The sequence below is a fragment of the Octodon degus genome, unplaced genomic scaffold, assembly GCF_000260255.1.
Source record: "Octodon degus isolate 3935 unplaced genomic scaffold, OctDeg1.0 scaffold00240, whole genome shotgun sequence".
In the NCBI taxonomy this organism is placed as follows: Eukaryota; Metazoa; Chordata; class Mammalia; order Rodentia; family Octodontidae; genus Octodon; species Octodon degus.
Window position 1 is genome coordinate 44,892 of NW_004524816.1, and position 11,681 is coordinate 56,572.

At 39.9% G+C, this 11,681-nt stretch overlaps 1 long non-coding RNA gene across 1 annotated transcript in view; it reads right to left on the reverse strand.

Moving 5' to 3' along the window:
- Window positions 1–1,325: 1,325 nt before the first annotated feature.
- LOC111813924 overlaps window positions 1,326–11,681 on the reverse strand; it is a 40,441-nt gene continuing 30,085 nt past the window's right edge. Inside the window, exons 2-3 of the long non-coding RNA XR_002819045.1 lie at window positions 7,692–7,806; window positions 1,326–1,461 (exon numbers count right to left, since the gene is read on the reverse strand). This is a non-coding gene — a long non-coding RNA (uncharacterized LOC111813924). The remainder of the gene's footprint in view (window positions 1,462–7,691; window positions 7,807–11,681) is intronic.

The window sequence follows — 11,681 nt, forward strand, 5'->3', positions numbered from 1 at the left end:
AAAAAGAAAAAGAAAAAGAAACTAGGGCTGAGCTAATTGTGCATTATTGCTAGTGCCATCAAGATACATAATCTTATTTTGTAACACATCTGTATTCAGAACAATTTTTATATTTTAAGAATAATAAGATTAACAAAACTCTGAGATGTGACAGTGTGTACCTGTGATCCCAGCATTCAGGAGGCTGAGGCAGGAGAATCACTGTAAGTTTGAGGTCAGCTTGTGCTATGTAGTGAACTTGAGGCCAGCCTGAAGTACATAGCAAGACATCTTAAAATGAAATAAATTCCAGATTTATCTCTCAAAAAAAAAGAAATCCAGAAACAAAGAAAAAAAAAAAAAAAACCATGGGGCCAGGAAGATAGCTCAATAGAATAAGTGCTAAAAACAGATTTTAAATAAATAAATAAATAAATAAACAAATAAATAAATCAGAGTCAGTGAGATAGCTCAATGCACTTAAATGCCTGGTTAGGAAAGCTTAGGCAAGTGCCCAGGACCACAGCTCAATCCCCGGCACCACCACTAGGGTATTGAGCCAGCCATCAAGACTCAATGTGGTGGTATGTGCTTGTAATCCCAGCTCTGGGGATGCTGAAAGCAGGAGGAACATCATGAATCCAAGCTGCATAGTGAGACCCTATAACAACCAAATACATTTTTTAAAAAAACTAGAAAGAAAGAAAAAACCCACAAAGAACATTGTTGTGTTGTTTGACTATTAAAACTATGTATAAACCATGACCTAGAAATTCTAGTCAATGTGTGGGTGAGGGTGGGCATGTGGAGGTATGTGCTAGAGAAGAGATAAAAATATTTTTAAAAAGAGACCAAAAAATTGAGAAGGGTGGACCCAATTCTAAGTAGTCTATCTGTCACTTCATTACTTCCAGTATTAGCCATGTCTTAGTTATTTTTAACTTTGAAGTACGCATAGTACCTTTCAGCCTGTTTGAAAATGTTGGAACCTCTTAGAAGACACATGATCACACAGAATAGCTGGTTACATGAACATGATTGTGTTATGATTGTGTCCTCTGCTTTCAATCACTGTGACAAAGTACCTGAGATAACCATCCATTAATTTTTTAGTCATTGTGATAAGATAGCCATGGTAATCAACTTTGATAAAGGAAAGGTTGGCTTTGGCTTCCCAGGGCACAGGTTCAACCCATGGCCCTAGGGCCCCTGCTTCTGGCTTGCAGTGCTGTGGCACAGCACTTGGGCATTTCTGGTGGGAATGCCAACTAGTGCAGCCAGTACTGAGATTCCTCAAATATACTGAAAATGGACAATTCATTTAACCCAGGTACTCACCTAATTCCAGACATTTTCCACTGTGCTTTGGTGTGTGAATTTAATTCTTTCCCCAATTCTGGTCACAGAATTGTTCTATATTCCATATTCCTATGTATATGCTTGCTATTTGGCTTCAGCCAGAATTTTGGATGAATTCTTTGACTAGAATCATGGAAAGAGGTACATTTATGAAGTGAGGTACCACTGTATCTTCCTGAAAAAGGCAAGATATTGTCTTACATTGACATGTGCACACCATGTTTATGACAGCACAATACATAGTACCTAAATCTTGAAAGAAGCCTACATGTCTGTCAATATATGATTGGATAAAGCAAAATAGCATGCACATACACAATGGAGTATTGCTCTCCCATGAAGAAGGATAAACTTCAGTCATTTGTAGGAAAATAGATGCACCTTGTGACCATAATGCTAAGTGAAATAAATCAGACACAGAAAGGTAAGTAATGTATGATTTTTTTTGTAGGAGAAACCCAAAGTATGCAAAATTTAAAGACACAATAAAATATACATTATAGGGAACAGTATGTGGACATTTGACAGGTAAAAAAGAACTCTAGGGAGGGAAAAGAAGGGCTCAAGTAAAAAGGATTATGATGAAAAATGTGCACATACCAATTAGCTGCAATGAATATATTCATTATGTATCACAATCATGTACTAATAAAAAATAAACAATTTTTTGCTATTGCATGTTTTGTATTCCTTATATATTCTAGATATCAACCCCTTGTCAGATACAAATATTTTCCCTTTTCTACAGATAGTTTCATCTAGCTATCTGTGCTGACAGCTGTGTTTCCAGGCACTGAGCAGCTTTGAATAATTCACATTTATTTATCTCATAATTCCTGTGTGTCAGGTACACAGTTGTGCTTCATTTCAGCACCTCACAAAGCTGAAATCAAGGTCCTGGTTGGGCTGTGGTTTTATCTCAAGGTTTGATTAGGGAAGGCACTATCTCAGACTCAGATGGTTGGTAGCAGAAATAGTTCCTTGTGGCCTATTAAACTGAGAGTCTCATGTTCTTGTTGTCATTTATATTCTCTGGGTGGGTTCAGGCCACCTCAGTTTCTTGCAATGTAGTCCTTGCCAAAATAACTTTTTTTTTTTCTGGTACCAGGGATTGAACTCAGACCTTTGCACTTGCCAGACAAGCCCCGGTACCACTTATTCTGCTGAGCTATCTCCTTGGCCCAATAACCCACTTACAATTTTTTTAACTTATTTATTACAAAGTCTCTCTATGCAGCTCAGTCTCATAATGATCCTCCTGTCTCAGCTCCCCCAGTGCTGGGATTACTGGTGTGTGCCACCATGCCGTTTCAGGGCTGGCATGGCATTCAGTACCAGGGATCAAACTCAGGTCCTTGCATTTGCCAGACAGGCTTTTAGACCACTGAGCCATCCTTTACTGAATTAATAAATGTCAACAACATGGGTATCATACTTGATGAAACATAGTTGTAGAAGTGGTATGCTTATCACTTTTGCAAATGCCTGCCGCATTAGGGATTGTTCATAGGTTGATGAATTAGTATTTCAAATTTCTCAAGCTAAGGCCTAAGAAGTTCTAGAGAAATGACATAATAAACACTGTCAGCATTCAGAGGAGTAAGAATTTATATCTGTTTCTCATAACTCCAGATAGAACAATTGGACTAATGGCACATGTAAGAGAATTTGGACTCGCTATGAGGAGGAATGTTAATGAACTAAGTATCTGCACACTGATCCATTCCCTACACTTGCTTGAGTTTCTTGTCACTACAGACCTGTGATGTGGAGATTCCTGCATTTGCCGAAGAGTACGACCTTGTGATCCCCTAACATCTTTCCCTAACTTCTAGTTTATGGTTTATGAAGTCTCTGGGCTTTGCTTTCATCAGGCATCTCAGCTGTAGCTTCTTCTTGAGTTTGATATTCAAAAGGATTCCTGTCCTGAAGGGCATGGTGAAGAAATGAGCAAGAAAAAGAACTCAACTTTTTTTCAGCAAGGCAAACTGAAGCCTGCATGTGGTTGATTCCTTCACCCTCCCTTACATATTCAGTCAAGAGAGAAAAGAAGTGCTGGGATGAGAACGCTAGTGCATAAATTAGGTTATGCTCTGGCTGGGTTTATGAGCCATTTAATTTAGAGGAAGAAAGATGTGAGAAGATAAAGGCAAGACACACACTGCCTTGCCCTGTGTCATATGGGAAGGGACAGAAACAGTTTTGCAGTGGAGGGGAAGCAGAGACAACTTGATTCCTGGTGGTGGGAACTCATTAAAGGGATTTTCAGTAGACCAAGCCTGAAAGATGATCAGAAAGATACAGTAACAAACCCTTTTCACCAATCCTGTTTTTTTCTTATACCCCCTAAACTTTCCTCTTTGCCCACCCTGTTGGGTTCCCCCCACCAAGACTTCTCTCTTTTCCCTGCCTGCCCTGCCCACACTTTTTCTTTGCTGATCATCTCAGACGTTCTCATTTTCTCCAGGTGTTTACTCAAGTTTGAATTCTGTTGCTGGACTCTTCTGCCTGTTTGAAGACTCTAATAACAAGATGCTTACTCTGTGTATGCAGCCTTTTCAAGGCTTTGAGGGACCTAGGGAGAGGCAGAGATTCTGTTTTCATGAATTCTCTGTACTTGGTTCTTAACCCTTCCCACTTTTCTGTGTGAAAGTGCATACAGAGCACAGATTTTTCTTGTCTTCAATTCTCCCCTCATGGTGCATTTGATAGCTTGTTCTCTTGTTATATGGTGCTTTTTGTTTTTTTGTTTTTTGTTTTGGCATCAGAGATAGAACTCACGACCTTGCACTTGCTAAGCAGGCACTATGCTGCTGAGCTGTCTCCCTGGACCTTGTTATACAGTATTTTTAAAAAGAGAATAAAAATTATTTAAAAAATAGAAGCAATGCATAATTTCACTAAGCAAAAATGACAGGAATTCAACAATGGTTGTTATGTTGTGTACTGTTGTCTTCTAATTAGTTATTCAGATCACCTGATATAAGCATGCAACATTGGTCCAAAAACTTAAAAAGAAGAAAAAAATTAAGGGCCAGGGAGATAGCTCAGTAGAATAAGCACTTGCCTGGCAAACACAGGGTCCTGAGTTGAATCCCCAGTATGGCAAAAAAGAAAAAACAAATTAAACATTAGCTGTTCCTTTCAACAGACCAGTAGAAGTCAACAGTGCAATTATCCAAGTTAATACCTCTGTTCATTGCTAGTAAAACAGAAAAAAAGGAACTGAAATCCTCATACTTTCATGGCTGGCAGCTTTGGTGGGGCCAACAGATAATGGACACTTTTTTTTTATACAAGATAATAATTTCACTTTAGTTAATTTTTTCTAAACTAAGCATCAACTTTTGTGAAGGAAATTTTGGCACTATTCTTAAAAACTAAAAATTTGCATGCCATTTAACCCAGAAATTCCATTTTTAGGCATTTATCCTGTGGATGCATTCATATGCATTAAAGTTATAAGCTCCAGGCATTTATATGACATGTGCTTTGTAATAGAAAAACAAATGAAACAACAAAAGGGGCAAAGAATAGAGTTTGAATTAAATAAATCAGTCACAGCATGTAGCTGAAATACAATGTAATGCAGTTACTTTCCCTTTCACAAAGCTGTTTTACTTGTTGGATTTAAAAAAAATTAATTTCTTATACTAGGAAGATACTACGATGTTTACACTTGGGAGTCAACTACTTGAAGATAGCAATATGCAATATAACAACCATTGTTGATTTCCTATAATCTTGTTCTGAAATTATGCATTGGTTTAAATTTGTTTATCTTCAAAATAAAAAATAAAAATAAAATACAGCTATTAAAAGAAGCATGAGGAGACAGCTCAGGAGTCTCAGTGCCTGCTTAGGCAAGCACAAGGACCCAGGGTTGATCCACAGTAATGCATGCCATGCCAGTTTCACACCGGGCACACCAACCTGGCTACCAAGACCAGGTATGGTGATGCATGTCTATAATCCCAGTGCTGGGGAGGCTGAAACAGGATGATCACTATGAGTCTGAGCTGCATAGTGAGACCCTGCACCAAATACATAAAATTTTTTAAAAAGAAAAAGAAATGAGGCAGATATTATGCTGATATGAAAATGATGTTTATACTGATATATAACTATGATATACATTAAATAAGAAATGCAGGAAGGTGCAGAAGATGCGTATGTCATAGTTATAGCTACCATTTGTGCAGAGAAATATATTTGTATGTATGTACTTGACAGTATAGACATGCATTTGGGATAACTTAAGTATCATAAGGTTCTGAGAAAAATCTAAGAAGTTTTGTTCATAGCTACCATGTTCTAAATATTTTGTTACACTGAATGCACCAGATCAAGTTTCTGGAATCCAAACCTGTACTGGAAGATGGCTGAGAATGATTCAGTCCCCACTATCTGAGTGTGTAAAGGAAATAGCTTGACAGTACTTGTAGAGATGAGGAAAGCAGGATTTCACTATCTTCTGCAGGTAGATCAGAAGGACATAACTGTCTTCCCTCAACAGATCTCTATAAGTCATTTTAACTCAGGTCTTAGGTCCTCAGATCTAATTTTTCCTCATGTTTAGCCTCTTCTCTTTTCAGGTTCCAAATCTAAGTGCTCCTTGGAAGGTCTGTGAGAGGCTTCCCTACAAAGCCTTCTTGATGGTGAGAGTCCTCAGTGACAATGCCTGACTTGAACAGTGTTACTCTAGGTCTCTCCTGAATAATTTGCATGTATTATTTATATTATTTTATCTCTATGGATGTGTATTAAATTCCATTTAGACTGTGCACATTCATTGGTAGACAGATCTTGACTCAAACCTACTACATGTTTCTGCATAATCTTGCTTATTTTGCTAAATACCTTTCTCTGTCTCTCTCTGTCTGTCTCTGTCTCTCTGTCTCTGTCTCTCTGTCTCTGTCTCTCTGTCTCTGTCTCTCTCTCTCTCTCTCTCTCTCTCTTCTCATCTCTCTCTCAGCCTCCTCTATAAAATGAAGATGATAAAACCTATTTCATGAGAGTAATAAGATGACAGCACCAGGCCAGTGAGATAGCTCAGTGGACTACAGTGCCTGCTTAAGCAGAGCACAGTGGCCAGGATAGTAGCGCACACCTGTAATCTCAGCACTTGGGAGTCTGAAAACAGAATCACTATGAGTCCAATCTATGTAGTGAGACCCTGTAGACCCTGTACTGAGTACATAAAAAATAAAAATTTTAAAAAATGACAGCACCAAGCAACGCCTAGAAAACCACTTGTTCCAGCATCTGGTTCAGTACATGTGGGCATCAGAAGTGAATCTCCCTAAACCAGATCCTAATACAGTAAGTTGCAGGAAGGAATATATGATGCCATAGCTTTTTAAAAGAATAAACCAAACAGAAGTCTAATTGTCAAAGATGAGAAATACATGGTCAAATATCTTACAATGCAGAAATTTTTAACACTCCTCACTCATTATGACAAAACTGTTTTCAGTAATATCATATAAAGAAATAACTAGTAAGAGCCAGAAAAGAAATATTTTCTTTTATTTAACATCATATATATACTATTTATATATACAAACATTCACATTTATGAGTACATATCTAAATATTCATATATATATGAATATATAATCACATTAATAAAAATAAGAATTAAAAAGCAATTTTTTCAGTATGACGTATTGAACTCAAGGCTTTGCCTATGCTGGACAAATACTCTACTACTGAGCCACATTCCCATCCCATTTTATTTTTTATCTTACAGTAGAAGCTTCATAAATTGGCCATGTTACAGTTGAGTTTGGAATTTTCCAATATCAATTTCCAAATAGCTGGGATTATAGATATGCAGCACCACATCTCATTAAAAATGAAATATTTCAACAAAATTAAATGTAACATGTTGGTACACTCAGCGACATTAGTTTATAGTTGTGTGCACACAGGTATTCATGCTTGAATATGTGTGTTTGAGTGTCAGGAATCAACCTCAGGACCTTGTTTTTGCCAAATAGGCACTGCGCTGCTGTGCTAGCTACCTGTCCCATTAATGTACTTCTTAAAAGAAGGAAAATGCCTACATACTGGTCTGTGCAGTAATAAAAAAAACACTACAGGTTCTGTTCTTCAGTTTTGCTTAGAAATATTTGCCAGTGACTTCATGCAATCTACCCTTCTTCATGTCCAACTGTATCTCAAGACTTAGAGGCCTATCTTCGGAGCAAAGAGTATGATTTAGTAATTTTAACTTGAGAAAGCCCTTCATGTGAATGACCAGATGCAAGACTTAGACATGAAGAAAAGTTGGACAGAGTCATGAACATCAAATTTAATAAGAAATTCCATAAAGTTCAGAAGAGACTTACATGTTTGTCTTTAGGACCAATTTTAGTGACTTCCAATGTCCCAGAGAAGGGCAGGAGTGTGACTTGTGGCAAATGGCTTGCCTAGCATACAATGGCTCTACTTTGATCCTCAGTACTGTAGAAGAAAAAAAGTCTCAATTTTTTTTCATTAAAATGCTTTCTCAGTTGGGCATGGTGCTACACACCTATAATCCCGGCCTTCGGGAGGCTGAGACACAAGTACTCTCCCAAGTTTGAGACCAGCGTGGCCTACAGAGTGAGCTTAAGAGCAGCCTAAACTCCACAGTAAGATCCTGTCTCAGAAAAAAAAAAAAAAAAGCTTTCTCCACAACATTATTGGTCACCAATTTTTTTTAATAATTTAGTGAAAGGGCCAGGGAGATGGCTCAGTAGAATAAGCACTTCCCTGGCAAGCGCAAGGGTCTGAGTTCAATCCCCAGTTCCATCAAAACAACAACAACAATAATAATAGTGATAATTTAGTGAAAGTTTTCCAAAGTTTTCATAAATCTGAGAAAATGACTAAAGAAAAGTAAATATTGGCATTTTAAAAATCCATTGTTAAGGCTGGTCAGATAGCTCAGTGGATTAAAGTGCCTACTTAGGCAGACAAAGGGACCAGGGTTTGATCCCTGGCCTGTAGTGCTGGCCCTACCCCTGGGGCACATTGAAACAGCAATTGAGAATGGGCATGGTGGCGCACGCTTGTGATCCCAGGAGAATCACTGCGAGTTCAATCTACATAGTGAGACCCTGTATCCCCTGTAATAAACACAAGAAAGAAAGAAAGAAAGAAAGAAAGAAAGAAAGAAAGAAAGAAAGAAAGAAAGAAAGAAAAGGGGGCAAGGAGATAGCTCAATAGAATAAGTGCTTGCCTGGCAAGTGCAATGGCCTGAGTTCAATCCCCGGTTCCAAAGAAAGAAAGAAAAGAAAGAAAGAAAGAAAGAAAGAAAGGAAGGAAGGAAGGAAGGAAGGAAGGAAGGAAGGAAGAAAGAAAGAAAGAAAGAAAGAAAGAAAGAAAGAAAGAAAGAAAGAAAGAAAGGTATGCCAGAAAAGAAGTAGTTTCAAAACAGTTTCCATCTCTTACTGTTTATTTTGAATCCATGGTTTAAATGCGGGAACATGTAAGTGACAAGAGTTGCAGGCAAAAACTGCCTGCAGTCACAGACCCCAAGTAACTCCTCACCATTGTGAACTTACTTTTGAAACAAATGTGTGTAGCTAAATTCAGTTAGATCAAAGGCAAATAATGTAAACAACATTCTCCAAGTTAATGTCCATGTGGCGTGAAAACCTGAAAGTATTACCAATGAAAATGTGAAGCTTACATATGTATTACTCAAATTCAACATGTGATGAATATATTCTAAATGTAGATTGTGGTGGTAGCTACTGTGTAAATTTACTAAAAAACCAATAAATGTACAGTTTAGTCTGTGTGCGTGTGTGTGTGTGTGTGTGTGTGTGTGTGTGTGTGCCTGGGTGTATGGTGCTGAAGATCAAACCTGTGGCCTCACACATGTTAAGCATGGGCCAATTACTGAACTTTATCTCTAGCCCTGAATTGAATACTCTAAATGGATGAATCATGTTGCATGAATTATGTCTAAATAAAGATTTTTAAAATAAAAGCAAACCCAAAAGGAATTTCAATCTTAAGCTAAATTAGGAGATAGGAATCTCTCATCACCAACGTGGTTTAGAATTGCTGCAAGTTTTACATAGTTTTGTGGTTTGGTTTTTGTTTTGTTTTGTTTTTGCCTTTTTGAGATAGGATCTCACTATGCAGTTCACATTGGCCTTGAGCTCATTTTTTAACCCCTGCTGGCCTGGAACTCACAGTGATTCCCTGCCTCAGCCTCCTGAGTGCTGGGACTACAGGCATGCACCACTGTGCCCCAGTTTTTAAATCTTTTAGAATGAATCCTCTGTAGTCTGCCCTAGAGTGAGCAGCTCCCAGAACCCCTCCTTAGCACACCACAGCATCTTTCATTTTGTGTAATGTAGTTATTACTAAATTGATTCCTCTGGGCTCTAAACTCAAGGCAGGAATCCAAACATTCTCTGTGTACATTATGACTGCCCTGCTGGAGAACCACAGAGACCCAGAGAATGGTAGAAGCCAGCACTAAATGACACAATCAAGGGTGACCTTGCAGATTCTCAGCCTCAGATTCTAAATTTGCTCTTCCAGTTCCTTATCTGAACTGTCTCTCTCTCTTACTCCTCCTGCATTTCCCTGCTCCAGAGTTTATTGTTAGAAATATCTGAAAATTATTCTAAGAAGCTTAATGTCCTTAAACTTGTCAGTTGCCAGACACTTTTTTAACACCAGTCGAATAAGGTGATCTTTCCTTTTTTAAGGTGTGGTGGTGGCTGTGGGGCTGAGACACCTACATTCTCACTAATTCTGCATCCTTTTCCTGCAAAGGCAAGAAACACTGCACTATAAGACACCAAAAGTGTGTTTCTCAGGTGGGTGGGGTGACAACATGGAGATGTGACTCAGTTGCCTCCTATCTACTGCCAGGGTAATGGGCTGGGGGCAGCTCAGAAATGAACCACACAGCAGTCTCTTACATAAGTACAGCAGCTTCTGTGCATGTTGTTCTCAAAACCCAGAAGCTGTGGCTCTCCTTTCCCTGTCCACTTGGTTGCTCTTTCCAGATTCCCAGCCAGCAAGCCTCAAAACAGCACCACTGGGCTGGGGAGATAGCTCAGTAGAATAAGCGCTCACATGGCAAGCACAGGGTTCTGAGTTCAATCCCTGGTAATGCAAAATAAATAAATAAATCAAACAAACAAACAGCACCATTATCCCCTGGCAAACCAAGAGCCCCTCTATCCCAGTGTCAAGTTTTTCACTGGTCAAAGTGCTTTTCTTCGCTGCCCCCAGACAACTGTTCTTTTTTTCACTCTCAGGTTTCACACAGTGGGTTGACCACCCTCACTTTCTGTCCCCTTTCATGTCTTCCATTTCCTGATCACCTAAGGGCAGCATGTGTCTGTATTCCCAGGACAGAGATGGGGGTGTCCTCAGACACCACAGCCAGGAGGTTCTGGGTTTGAGGGTTGCCAACTGCTCCCTCTACAATGGCAGGGAGGAAGAACATGTATCAGCCCCACTGCCCAGAGCCAACTGAGAACCCTGAATGAATGCCAAATTCCTCTCTCTCTGACAGGGCAACTCTTTTCAAGAGGTGGGGACATTTCCAGGGGAAGAACATACCTTTTGAAAAGCCATAAAATAGTGTAGTGGAAGACTTTATCATAGTGCAGTATATAGCATGGCCGCCCACTAGTATACTATGTGAGCTCACAAAACTATTTTTTTTTAAAATATCAGTTTCGATATCCGACCAAGCCCAGGCCCTGTGGGTGTGGGGGTGAGCTTCTGTTCTGTCCTGTGCCCACCCACTGCTAAAAGCCAAAGCCTGCCACGTGAGAGAGGCATTTCCCCTCGTTTTCCAGACCTCCCCCACCCAGCCATACCCAGCGCAGCCCACCAGACACAGTGCAGCCTGCCCTCTGAGTGAGAACTTCCACTGTGCCTTGGGCCCTCCGACCAACCCCAGGCCCTGTGAGTGTGGGGGAAAGCTTCTGCTCTGTCCTGCACCCACCCGCCACTCCAAGCCCAGGCCTGCCACATAAGAGGCCTTTGCCCACGATCTCCAGACCTCCCCCACTCGGCCAGACCCAGCACAGCTCACCATCTGAGTAAGAACTTCTGCCGTGCTCTTGGGAGTCTTGCAGATGCACCAAAACACAACACTGGTGAGTGTGTGTGAGAGCTTCTGTGCTCTCTTGCCCCCCACTCCTCATACCCCTCCAGAGTCAGCCCAGAACTAGCATACAGGCTAGGTAAAACCCTGCAGCTAAAGTCCCTGCAGTGAGACTAGGATCAAAACCACACAGCTAATCCAGGAACAGATCATCTTACCAGAGGTGTACAGCAGGCCCACCTCCAAGGGCAACAACAGTAAGGAGCTG